Below are 12,702 nucleotides of genomic sequence, written 5' to 3' on the forward strand. Positions count from 1 at the left end.
GTCTGATAGCCTATATCTTTTTATTGGGGAGTTGAGTCCATTTATGTTAACAGATATCAAGGAATAGTGGTTGCTGTTTCCTGCTATAATTTCTTTTGTAGGTTGAATTGTGCCTGTGTGTCTTTTTCTTTTGGTTTTCTTCCTTAGGAGTTTTCTTGTTTTTACTATGAGGTGGTTCCCCTCATTGTATTGGGTTTTCCACCTATAATACGTTGTAGTGCTGGGTTTGTGGTCATATATTTTGTGAATTTATTTTTGTCTTGGAATATCTTCGTCTCCCCATTTGTGATGATTGATCGTTTTGTTGAGTATAGCAACTTCGGCTGGCACTTGTGCTCTCTTAGGGTCTGCATGATGTCTGTCCAGGCTATTCTAGATTTCATAGTCTCTGTAGAGAAATCAGGTGTGATTCTGATTGGTACCTTTATATGTTACATGAACTTTTCCCCTTACTGCTTTTAGTATTCTTTCTTTGCTTTGGGCACTTGGTATTTTGACTATTACGTTTCGGGAGGAATTTCTTTTCTTGTCCAACCTATTTGGAGTTCTGTAGGCTTCTTTTATTCTTGTGGTCATGTCATTCTTATGGGTAGGGAACTTTTCTTCAAGGATTTTGTTGAAGATATTTACTGTACTTCTTATTTGATATTCTTTGCCCTCTTCTATTCCTATTATTTTTAGGTTTGGTCTTCTCGTTGTGTCCTGGACCTCCTGCACATTTTGAGTTAGGAGCTTTTTGGTTTTTGCATCTTCTCTGACTGTTTTGTCTATGCTTTCAATGTTGTCTTTGGCCCCCGATATTCTCTCTTTCATCTCTTGTAGTCTTTTGGAAATACTTGCATCTGTGACTCCTAATTTCTCTTTTAGGGTTTCTACCTCTTGGGTTGTCTCTTTTAGTGTTTTCTTTATTGTGTCCATTTCCGTTTTTAATTTCTTCTTCTATTCCCTTGTCTCTTTGGTTCTTTTTTCTTTCAGTTCTTTGAGTGTTTTTCTTGTTTCTTCTTTAAAAGCTTCTAATTCTTTATGCTCTTCCTCCCATTCTCGTTTAAGGATCTCTATCATCATCTTGAGGTAGCATTTCAGGTCTGAGTCTTCTTTTTCTGGAGTGTTTGGCATTCTGCTGTTTATTGTGATGGGAGAGCTGGGTTCTAGTGTTACCAGGTTCTTTTGGTTTCCCTGGGGTAAGTTCTTTTGTTTTCCTCTTTCCATCTTGTTGTAAGTGATTGGTTCTTGCCTTTCCCTTGTACCTGGCCTGTGTTCCTGGATTTCTTCTGTTCCTGGTGGCATATAGTCCGAGTGCCTGTTGTACACCCCAAAAGTGGCTCCAAATTACTCTTTCTAACTCAATAAAGAACTGCATTGGAAATTTGATGGGTATTACATTGAATCTGTAGATTGTTTTTACTAATTTGGCTATTTTTACAATGTTATTCTTTCTTATTCATGAGAATGGGAAATCTTTCCATGTTCTGAGATCTTCTTTAATTTCCTTCTTCAGAGATCTCAAGTTCTTGTCATTCAGATGTTTCACTTACTTAATTATAGTCACACCAAGGTATTTCATATTGTTTGTGACTGTCGTGAAGGGTATATTTTCCCTAATTTCTTTCTCAGCATGCATAGACTTTGAGTAGAGAAAGGCTACTGATTTGTTTGAGTTAATTTTTATATCAATCTACTTTTTTGGAATTGTTTATCAGCTGTAAATGTTCTCTGGTGGAATTTATAGGGTCACTTATATTTACTTTCATGTCGTCAGCAAATAGTGATACATTGATTTCTTCCTTGCTGATTTACATCCCTTTAACTTCCTTTTTTTTTCTAATGGCTCTGGCTAGAAATTCCAGATTGATATTGAACAGGTAGAAAGAGATTGGACAGGCTTGTCTAGTCCCTGAATTTAGTGGGATTGCTTCAAGTTTATTACTATTTAGTTTGATATTGGCTACTGGTTTGTGGGTATATTGCTTTTCCTATGTTTAGGTATGCTCCTCGGATTCCTGCTTTTTCCAAGATTTTAATCATGAAGGGGTGTTGAATTTTGTCAAATTATTTTTTCAGCATCTAGTGAGATGATTATGTCGTTTTATTGTTTGAGTTTGTTTATATGGGGGATTACATTTGTGGATTTCTATATATTTAATCATCTCTGCTTCCTAGGGACAAAGCCTACTTGAACATAGTGAATGATTGTTTTGATATGTTCTTGGATTTGGTTTTCAAGAATTTTATTGAGTATTTTTCCATAAGTGTTCATGAGAAAAATTGGACTAAAGTTCTCTTTCATGTAGGGTCTTCGGGTGGTTTAGGTATGAGTGTAACTGTGGCTTTGAAGAATGAGTTAGGTACTTTTCCCTCTGTCTCTATTTTGTGAAATAGTTTGGAGAGTATTGGTATTAGGTCCTCTATGGACATCTGATAGAATTCTGGACTGAACTCATCTGGTCCTGGGCTTTTTTGTTTGTTTGTTTGTTTGGGAGGCTTTTAATGACTGCTTCTCATTATTTAGGAGTTATGGGACAGTTAGATGGCTTTTTTGATCCTGATTTATATTTGATATCTGGTATCTTTCTGGAAATTTGTTTTTTTCCTCCAGAATTTCCAGTTTTGTTGAGTAGCTTTTTTAGTAGGATCTGATGAATTCTTGAATTTCCTCAGTTTCTATTGTTATGTTTCCCCTTTCATTTCTGATTTTGTTAATTTGGATACTCTTTCAGTGCCCTTTAGTTATTCTAGCTAAGGGTTTATTGATCTTGTTGATTTTCTTCAAGATCCAGCTCCTGGTTTTGTTGATACTTTGTATGATTTTGTGTGTGTGTGTGTGTGTGTGTGTGTGTGTGTGTTTCTACTTAGTTGATTTCTGCTCTGAGTTTGATTATTTACTGCCATCTACTCATCTTGGGCCTATCTGCTTCTGTTTGTGATAGAGATTTCAGCTCTTCTGTCAAGCTGCTAGTGTATATTCTTGGCAGTTTCTTTTTGTAGGCACTCAGTGCTACAGGTTTTCTTCTTATTACTGCTTTCATATCATTCCATAGGTTTAAGTATGTTTTCCTCTCATTTTCATTAAAGTCTAGAAAATCCTTAATTTTTTTCATTATTTCCTCCTTGACTATGTTATCATTGCATAGCACATTTTTTGGCATTTATGTGTATGTGGACTTTTTGTTATCTTTAGTGTTATTAAAGACCAGCCTTAGTCCATTGTGATCTGATAGGATCCATGGCAGTATTTCAATATTCTTATATCTCTTCAGTCCTATTTTTTGACCAACTATATGGTCAATTTTGTAGAAGTTGCCTATAGGTGCTGGAAAGAATGTATATTCTTTTGTTTTAAGATGACCTGTTCTGTAGATTTCTGTTAAATCCAATTGGTTCATAACCTCTGCTAGTTTCACCATGTCTCAATTTAGTTTCTGCTTCCGTTATCTGTCATTTGATATGAGTGATTTGTTAAAGTCTCCCACTACTAGTGTGTGGTGCAATGTATGCTTTAAGCTTTAGTAGGGTTTCTTTTAGAAATGTCTCTACTCTTATATTTCAAGAATAAATATTTTGTATTGAGATTTTGTCTTTATAGATTTTTTTCTGTGATGAGTATAAAGTATCCTTTATTGCCTTTTTTAATATTCTTTGGTCGAAAATATATTTTATTGGACACTAGAATGGCTACTCCAGCTTGCTTCTTGGCACCATTTGCTTGGAAGTTTTTCTTCCAACCTTTTTCTCTGAGGTAATGCCTGTCTTTGTCTCTGAGATAAGTTTCTTGTATACAGCAAAATGCAGGATCCTGTTTATATATCCAGTCTTATAGTCTATATTTCTTTATTGGGGAATTGAGTCCATTGATGTTTTCAGATATTAAGAAATAGTGATTGTTGTTTCCAGTTGTTGTTTTTTTTTTAGTTGTAGAGTTATATTTGTTTATCTTTCTTCTTTTGGTTTTTTTGCATGATTGTTTTCTTGCTTTTCCTAGTGCGTAGTTTCCCACCTTTTTTAGATTTTCCAACTATTATCCTTTAGAAGGCTGGATTTATGGTCAGATATTGGGTAATTTTGGTTTTGTCCTGGAATATTTTTGTCTTTCCATCTATGGTAATTAAGAGTTTTGTTGGATATAGTATCTTGTGCTAGCATTTGTGTTCTCTTAGAGTCTCTATGATGTCTTTCTAGAATCTTCTAGCTTTCATAGTCTCTGTTGAGAAGACCGGTTTAATTCTGATTCATCTGTCTTTATATGTTACATGTCCTTTTCTCCTTACTGCTTTTAGTATTCTTTCTTTGTTTTGAACATTTGGTGTTTTGACTATTATGTGTTGGGAAGAATTTCTTTTCTGGTCCTATCTATTTGGAGGTCTGTACAGTTCCTGTTTGTTCATGGTCATCTCTTTCTTAAGGGTAGGGAAGTTTTCTTTTGTGATTTTATTGAAGATATTTACTGTGCCTTTTACTTGATATTCTTGGCCCTCTTCTACACCTATTATCCTTAGGTTTGGTCTTCTCATTGTGTCCTGAATCTTATGGACACTTTGGGTTAGGAGTTTTTTGTTTTATTATCTTCTTTGACTGTTTTCTCTTTATTTTCTATGTTGTGTTTTGCCCAAGATTCTCTCTTCCATCTCTTGTAGTCCATTTGTGATGCATGTATCTATGACTCCTGATTTCTTTCTTAGGTTTTCTATCTCCAGGGTTGTCTTTTTTTTGTAATATATTTATTATATCTATTTCCTTTCATCTGTTTGGTTGTGTTTTTCTGTAGTTCTTTGAGTGATTTCTTTTGGTTCTCCTGTTTAAGGAAGTTACTCATATGATTCTTGAAGATCTCCATCATCATCATGAAGTATGATTTTTAAGTGTAAATCTTGTTTTACTGGAGTTTTCTAGTTTTATCTCCACTACTTGCTGTGGTGGAAGAACTGGATTCTGATGCTGCCAGGTTGTCTTGGTTTCCATTGCTTGGGTTCATGTACTTTCTTCTTGCCATCTTGTTGTCAGTGATTGTAGGTGATCTTTTTGTTTCTGACTCATGCTTGTATCTCCTGTGGGTCTCAAGATCTGGAGGTTCAAGAGGGAGATTGCTGCGGGATGTTTTGCTCTTTGCAGCCAGGCAGTGAGTTATGATGGCAGTGACTTAGTTCTATCAATGTGAGTTCAGGTGTGAGAGCTCTTGTGATGCTGTTCTGGGAGCTCATCCCTCTGCCAACAGGTCCTGAGTTCTAATGGCAGAGACCCAGCTCTTTCTCTAGGCCAAAAATGACCCTTTTCCAGAGAGCACCATGCTCCCTGTGCTGTAAGAACTCCTAGTCTTTCCTTGCAGGACAGCCAGGGGACTGTGCCTCAGGCTCACCCTTGGTCCAGGTGGAAAAATTCCTGCGCAGTTGTTCTGGAACTCAGCCTTCTGTGGCAGATCCCAAGTCTCGATGACAGAGACCTGGCCCCAACAAATCCATTTTTATTAAGACCCTTAAGACCCACTTACCATTCTGTGGTAGTCTTCCATTTAAGTATATTCCAGTGTAAGAGAGTGGGAACAAGCAATGCCTGGAGTTTCCCAGCTGCAGTGTCTCTTACTGGATTCACAGTTGCAAAATTGTGTAAAAATTCTGCTTTCATTGTTGGGTCAAGCCCACTTTATAATCTATATTTATTAGTTACAAACCAGGTATTTTATTCTTTCTCTTTATTTTGAATTTCTATTAGAAATTTGTTTTTCAGAACCTTAGAGAGACAGACATATACAGCACCAAACATAATCCCAAATGTTTATCCCAATGGCAACACTACGCTTTCTATCACTCTGTATATATAAACTTGCTGAACTCTTATCAAAACCAGTGGAATTAATAAAACGAGAAACACAAGTGTAAAGTTTATTGATTTCTTAGGGTTATATGACTGAACTTCAGAGATCATGACCTTATACAAACTCAGCATACCATACAACAAAGAAGGAATACATTTTTGTGTCAATTTTCGATCATACGTGACAATATTGACTTTGAAGATTATCATATAATTGACGTCAGTGAAATCTGCTGTCACAGTTTTACAGAAGAAGACTCAAAGGCTATGTGAGGATGAGTTCAAGAATAGGCTCTTATCACAGCAAGTCCATGGGAACAGGCAGGATACAAATTTTTTTAACAGTTTTGAACTTTGTCATAGGGGGTGAATCTGAGGAATAATATTTTCACAGGATATAATAAACTTGATAAGATATATTCTGTTTAAATGGAATTTATTGTCCTAAATAATTACCAGCTGTGTAAAGCTTTGGTCTTTAGTGATGCAATTCCTCCATATGATTCAGAATGCCCTCTTCTAGAGAGACTTCCAGCAAAATCCATAACCACATTCTCCCACACGCTAAACAGATAAATAACACTTAATTACAATACCTATTTTTGTTTACTCTCTATTGAAAGTAACTCCATGTTTAAGTTAGACAATTTGCTGGGGTATTATCTTTAGTTAGGAAAAAAATGGTGATTTTTTTTAACCTGGTTTCTAAAGATCACAAATTATTTTCTGTTGCATTTCATGTCATGTGGGCCATCCTACATGTAAGATGTACTGCCACAGTGATATAGTTGCATTATTCTCATAGAGAAATGAAGCCAAAAATATTTTGCAAATAGTTTCTGGCTTTGTTACTTGAACTTAATGGACATGTCACATTCCTCTCCCCCATGAAATAGTCCTTAAGAGGTTTCATAAGGAAACAAGGGCAGGAACAAGGCCAGAGGTAACTTTGGATCTTAGAACTCTTTGGCTCCAAAATATGGAGTAATCCTGCACTAATACATAAATTATAAATTCTCAATGGCTTTTTCTCTCTTTTTTTGTGAAATGTCCAAGTAATTATTCTCACCTTGAATCTCTAGAAATCTGAGGAATAGTTTCAGGCCATAGTTGATATATGAAAGGAATGATATGATCTGCTGAGACACCCTTTTCCTGAAAAGTGTAAGTTTGTCATACATTTGATTTTTGAGAACTGAGTTTGAAGTTATTGTAAAAAATATTAACTTCAAAACGTCTTATAGAAAGTTGTTATATTAAGTTAAATGTACAAATGTATGTGTTTAAAAACCCTTCATTCCAGTTTACATGTGTCCAGCTATAAAATGTTGTTCAGGGTGGATAAGAGTAAGAGAATTCATTCTTAGACATGACAAGCTATTGTTGAAGCTCTGGCTGCCTCTGACATGTTGTGAAAGCTTCCTGTGGTCTTGAAATGTGTGACAAACTAGAAAGTAAACATTGTGTCAGAAAGTTGGTAAATTTTGTAAGACTAACAGATACTTTTGGAATCATTATCACATGTAATCATTTACCACACCTCTCATTGGGGAGGACAGCATGTGGTTTCCATACAGAAAGAATATGCTGAAAAATAAACAGCGTCTCCACTGTGAAAAAAGTCAGAGATGCAAATTCAGCTGTATCTCCTACAGAGAAACAATGCTTCAAACCAGACACAGTGTCACATACATGGATTTTTTTTCTCCTGTCCTGATTCTGCAACACTAAAGGCTGAATTATTTGAAGAGATAAATAAAGCCTGTTTCCAGATGAGTTATTTATTTCAAATATTGCAAAGCACTAAAAGAAAAATCATATGTTTGTTTTTTTCTTACAACTTTATTTTTTTTTAAAAAAGAGGGATACATATACAGATTTTTTTTTTCTTTCATGTTACCCCTACATTTTTTCAGCTCTACGTTGTTCCTGAGGATGCAGCCCAGTTTCTGATGCCCCATGTGCTGAGAGCCGTTCAGGTTATTTCTGACTATTAACAATTACTTTTAAATTGGACAGCTTGGTTGGATATAAAATGCATCCCTGTTTTTTTCTTTTAACAACTTTATTTTACAAAACAAAGATAAATGTACAGATTTTAAGCATTGTTTGCATAAAATTATACAATACATTTTTGTCAGTACTTTTTTCAGACTTTAAAATAATTTTTACATAAAACTGTATGAATATATTTTTTAGTCAGTACTTGATTTTTTTTAAAGGTTTGATAGTATGCATTGAAAACTTAATAGTTACAATGAGCATAAAGTACATGTAAAACAAAATGTAACATGGAAATAGTTAAAGTTTTCTTGATTTGTAAACATTTTTTTGTTTTGTTTTTTTTTTTTTTTTTTTTTTTTTATTTCTTGGACTTCATACAGTCTGTGAGTTGTTTCTGGGGTAGTGCGAGCCTCTGGGGTTAGCATCCCATTATCAGTGACTGCATATTATGTCTGTTCTTTTGTGACTGGGTTATCTCACTCAGAATGACATTCTCTAGATGCAGCCATTTTCTAAAGAATTTGGTCAAGTCATTGATTCTGGTGGCTGAGTAGTATTCCATTGTGTAAATGTACCACAATTTTTGTATCCATTCATCTTCTGAAGGACATCTGGGTTCTTTCCCGCTTCTGGCTATTATAAAGAGAGCTGCTATGAACATTGTGGTGCATATATCTTTGTTGTGTACTAAGGTGTCTCTGGGGTATATGCCCAGAAGTGGAATAGCTGGGTCTTCAGGTAGTATTATGTCCAATTTCTGAGGTATCGCCAGACTGATTTCCAGAGTGGTTGTATTAGTTTGCAACCCCACCAACAGTGGAGAAGGGTTCCTCTTTCTCAAAAACCTCGCCAGCATCTACTGTCCTCTGAGTTTTGGGTCTTGGCCAATCTGACTGGTGTTAGGTAGAATCTCAGGGTTGTTTTGATTTGCATTTCCCTGATGACTAAGGATGTCAAGCACTTCCTCAGATATTTCCCGGCCATTCGATATTCCTCAAATGAGAATGTTTTGTTTAGCTCTGTACCCCATTTTTAGTAGGGTTATTTGATTCTCTGGTGTCTAGCTTTTTGAGTTATTTGTATACCTTAGATATTAGGCCTCTATCTGATAAGGAGTTGGTAAAGATCTTTTCCCATTGTGTTGGCTGCCATTTTGTTTTCTTGACAATGTTCTTAACCTTACAGAAACTTTGCAATATCATTAAGTCCCATTTGTTAATCTTTGACCTTAGAGCTTGAGCCATTGGTGTTTTGTTCAGAAAATTTTCTCCTGTGCCTATATGTTCTAAAGTTTTCCCTACTTTCTCATCTAATAGTTTCAGTGTATCTGGTTTAATATGGAGATCTTTGATCCACTTACACTTGAGCTTTGTACAAGGAGATAAGAAAGGGTCTATTTTCATTCTTTTACATGTTGAGTGACAGTTGGACCAGCACCATTTGTTAAATAGGCTGTCTTTTTTCCATTGAATGTTTACGGCTCCTTTGTCAAAAATCAGGTGACCATATATGTGAGGGCTCATTTCTGGATCTTCTATTCTATTCCATTGGTCCACATGCCTATTTCTGTACCAGTACCATGCAGTTTTCAGCACAATTGCCTTGTTATATAGCTTGAGGTCAGGGATAGTGATTCCCGCAGATGTTTTCTTGTTGTTGAGGATGGATTTCACTATTCTAGGTCTTTTGTTGTTCTTTCCAATTCTATGAAGAACTGTGTTGGAATTTTGATACAGATTTTTAAGTCATTTTTGCATAACATTATATGAATATTTTTGTCAGTACTTTCTCCAGCTAGAACTTCCAGTACTATGTTGAAGAGGTAGGGGGAGAGTGGGCAGTTTGTCTAGTTTCTGATTTTAGTGAGATTGTTTCAAGTTTGTCATTGTTAAGTTTGATGTTGGCTGTTGGTTTGCTGTGTATTGCTTTTATTATGTTTAGGCATGGGCCTTGGATTCATGTTCTTTCCAAGACTTTTAACATGAAGGGGTGTTGAATTTTTCAAATGCTTTCTCAACATCTAGTGAGATGACCATGTTTTTTTTTTTTCTTTGAGTTTGTTTATATGGTGGATTACGTTGATTGATTTCCATATATTAAACCATCCCGGCATTCCAGGGATTAAGCCTACTTGATCATGGTGAATGACTGATTTAATATGTTCTTGGATTCAGTTTGCAAGGATTTTGTTGAGTATTTTTGCATCACTGTTCATAAGAGAGATTGGTCTGAAGTTCTCTTTCCTTGTAGGGTCTTTGGGTGGTTTAGGAACAAGGGTTTTTGTGGCTTCCAAAAATGAGTTAGGTACTGTTCCATCTGACTCTATTTTGTGGAATACTTTGGAGAGTATTGGTATTAAGTAGTCAATAAATGTTTGATACAATTCTATACTGAATTCATCTGGACCTGAGCTTTGTTTGGTGGGAAGGCTTTTTATGACTGCTTCTATTTCTTTAGGTGTTATGGGATTATTTAGATGGTTTACTGTGTCTTGGTTTAACTTTGGTATCTGGTATGTGTCTAAAAATTCATCCATTTCCTCCTGATTTTCCAGAATGGTTGAGTATAAGCTTTTGTAGTAGATCTAATGATTTTTTGAATTTCCTCAGTTTCAGTTGTTATGTCTCTACTTTCATTTCTGATTTTGTTAATAGGGATACTCTCTCTTTGCCTTCTAGTTAGTCTGGCTAAAGATTTATCAATCATGTGGATTTTCTCAAAGAACCAGATCTTGGTTTTGTTGATTCTTTGAATGGTTCTCTTTGTTTTTATTTGGTAAATTTCTGCTCTAAGTTTGATTATTTCTTGCTGTCTACTCCTCTTGGATATATCTGCTTCTTTTTGTTCTAGAGCTTTAAACTGTGCTGTCAGGTTGCTAGTGTATGCTCTCTCTACTTTCTTTTGGGAAGCACTCCGAGCTATGTGTTTTCCTCTAAGTACTGCTTTCATTGCATCCTATAGGTTTGGGTATGTTGTGCTTTCATTTGCATTATAGTCTAGAAAATTCTTAATATTTTTCTATATTTATTCTTTGACCATGCTATTATTTAGTAGAGCATTGTTCAGCTTCCATGTGTATATGGGCTTCTTGTTGTTTTTGTTGTTATTAAAAATCAACCTTATTCAATGGTGATCTGATATGCTGCGTGGCAGTTTTGTAATCTATTGATATCTATTGAGGCTTGTCTTGTAACTGACTATATAATGAATTTTTAGGAAGATGCCATGAGGTGCTGAGAAGGTGTATTCTTTTGTTTTAGGGTGAAATGTTCTATAGATGTCTATTAATTCATATTGGTTCATAATCTCTGCTAGTTTCACTGCATCCATGTTTAGTTTCTGCTTCCATGATCTGTCCATTGACGATAGTGGAGTGTTGAAATCTCCCACTATTATTGTGTGTGGTGCAATGCATGTTTTGTGCTTTAATGGATTTTTTTATTGAATATGAATGTGCTTGTATTTGAATTATATATATTAAGGATTGAGAATTCATCCTTATAAATTTTCCCTATAATGAGTAAAGAGTGTCCTTCCTTATCTTTATGAAAACTTTTGGTTGAAAATGTACTTTATTCGATATTAGAATGGCTACTTCTTCTTATTTCTTGAGGCCGTTTGCTTGGAAGGTTTTTTTCCCCAGCCTATTACTCTGAGGTGGTGTCTGTCTTTGTCTCTGAGATGAGTTTTATATAAGGAGCAAAATGCTGGATTCTGTTTACGTATCCATTCTGATAGTCTAGGTCACTATATTGGAGAATTGAGTTCATTTATGTTAACAAATATTAAGGAATGGTGGTTGCTGTTTCTTGCTATTTCTTTCTGTTAGAGGTAGAATTATGTCTCTGTGTCTTTATTAGTTTGGTTTTCTTGTTTAGCTATTTTTTTGCTTCCTCTAAGTTGTAGTTTACCTCCTTGTGTTGGATTTTCCATCTAGTATTAGTTGTATGGCTGAATTTGTGCTCAGATATTGTGTAAATTTAGTTTTGTCCTGGATAATCTTGGTCTCTCCATTTATGGTGATTGAGAGTTTTACTGGGTATAATAACCTGGGCTGACAGTTTTGATCTCTTAGCATCTGTATGATGTCTGTCCAGGATCTTTTAGCTTTCATAGTCTCTGTTGAGAAGTCAGGTGTAATTCTGATAGGTCTGCCTTTATATGTTACATGACCTTTTTCCCTTACTGCTTTTAGTATTCTTTGTTTTGAACACTTGATGTTTTGACTATTACATTTCTGGAATTATTTCTTTTCTGGTCTATTTTGAGTTCTGTAAGCTTCTTTTATGCCTATAGGGGTAGAGACGTTTTCTTTTATAATTTTTTGAAGATATTTACTGTGCCACTTAGTTGATACTCTTTGACCTCTTCTATTCCTATTATTCTTAGGTTTGGTCTTCTCATTGTGTCCCGGATCTCCTGGACATTTTGGGTTAGGAGCTTTTTGGTTTTTGCATCTTCTCTGAATGTTTTTGTCTATGTTTTCAATATTGTCTTTAGGACCTGAGATTCTCTCTTTCATCTCCTCTAGTCTGTTGGAGATGCTTCCATCTGTGATTCCTAATTTCTTTTTTAGGTTTTCCACCCCAAGGATTGTCTCTTTTTGTGTTTTCTTCATTGTTTCTATTTCCATTTTTCAATTTCTTCATCTCTTTGGCTCTGTTTTCCTGTAATTCTTTGAGTGATTTTCATGTTTCCTCTTTAAAAGCTCTTATTTGTTTATGTGTGTTCTCTTGTGCTTATTTCATTGAGTTATTCACGCTCTTCTTGAAGATCTCCATCATTATCTTGAGGTATGATTTCAAGTCTGAGTCTTCTTTTCCTGGAGTGTTTGGCAACCCACTGCTTGCTGTGGTAGGAGAGTTGGGTTTTGATGTTGCCAGGTTGTCTTGG

Source organism: Micromys minutus (genome assembly GCF_963924665.1).
Source record: "Micromys minutus genome assembly, chromosome: 15".
Classification (NCBI taxonomy): Eukaryota; Metazoa; Chordata; class Mammalia; order Rodentia; family Muridae; genus Micromys; species Micromys minutus.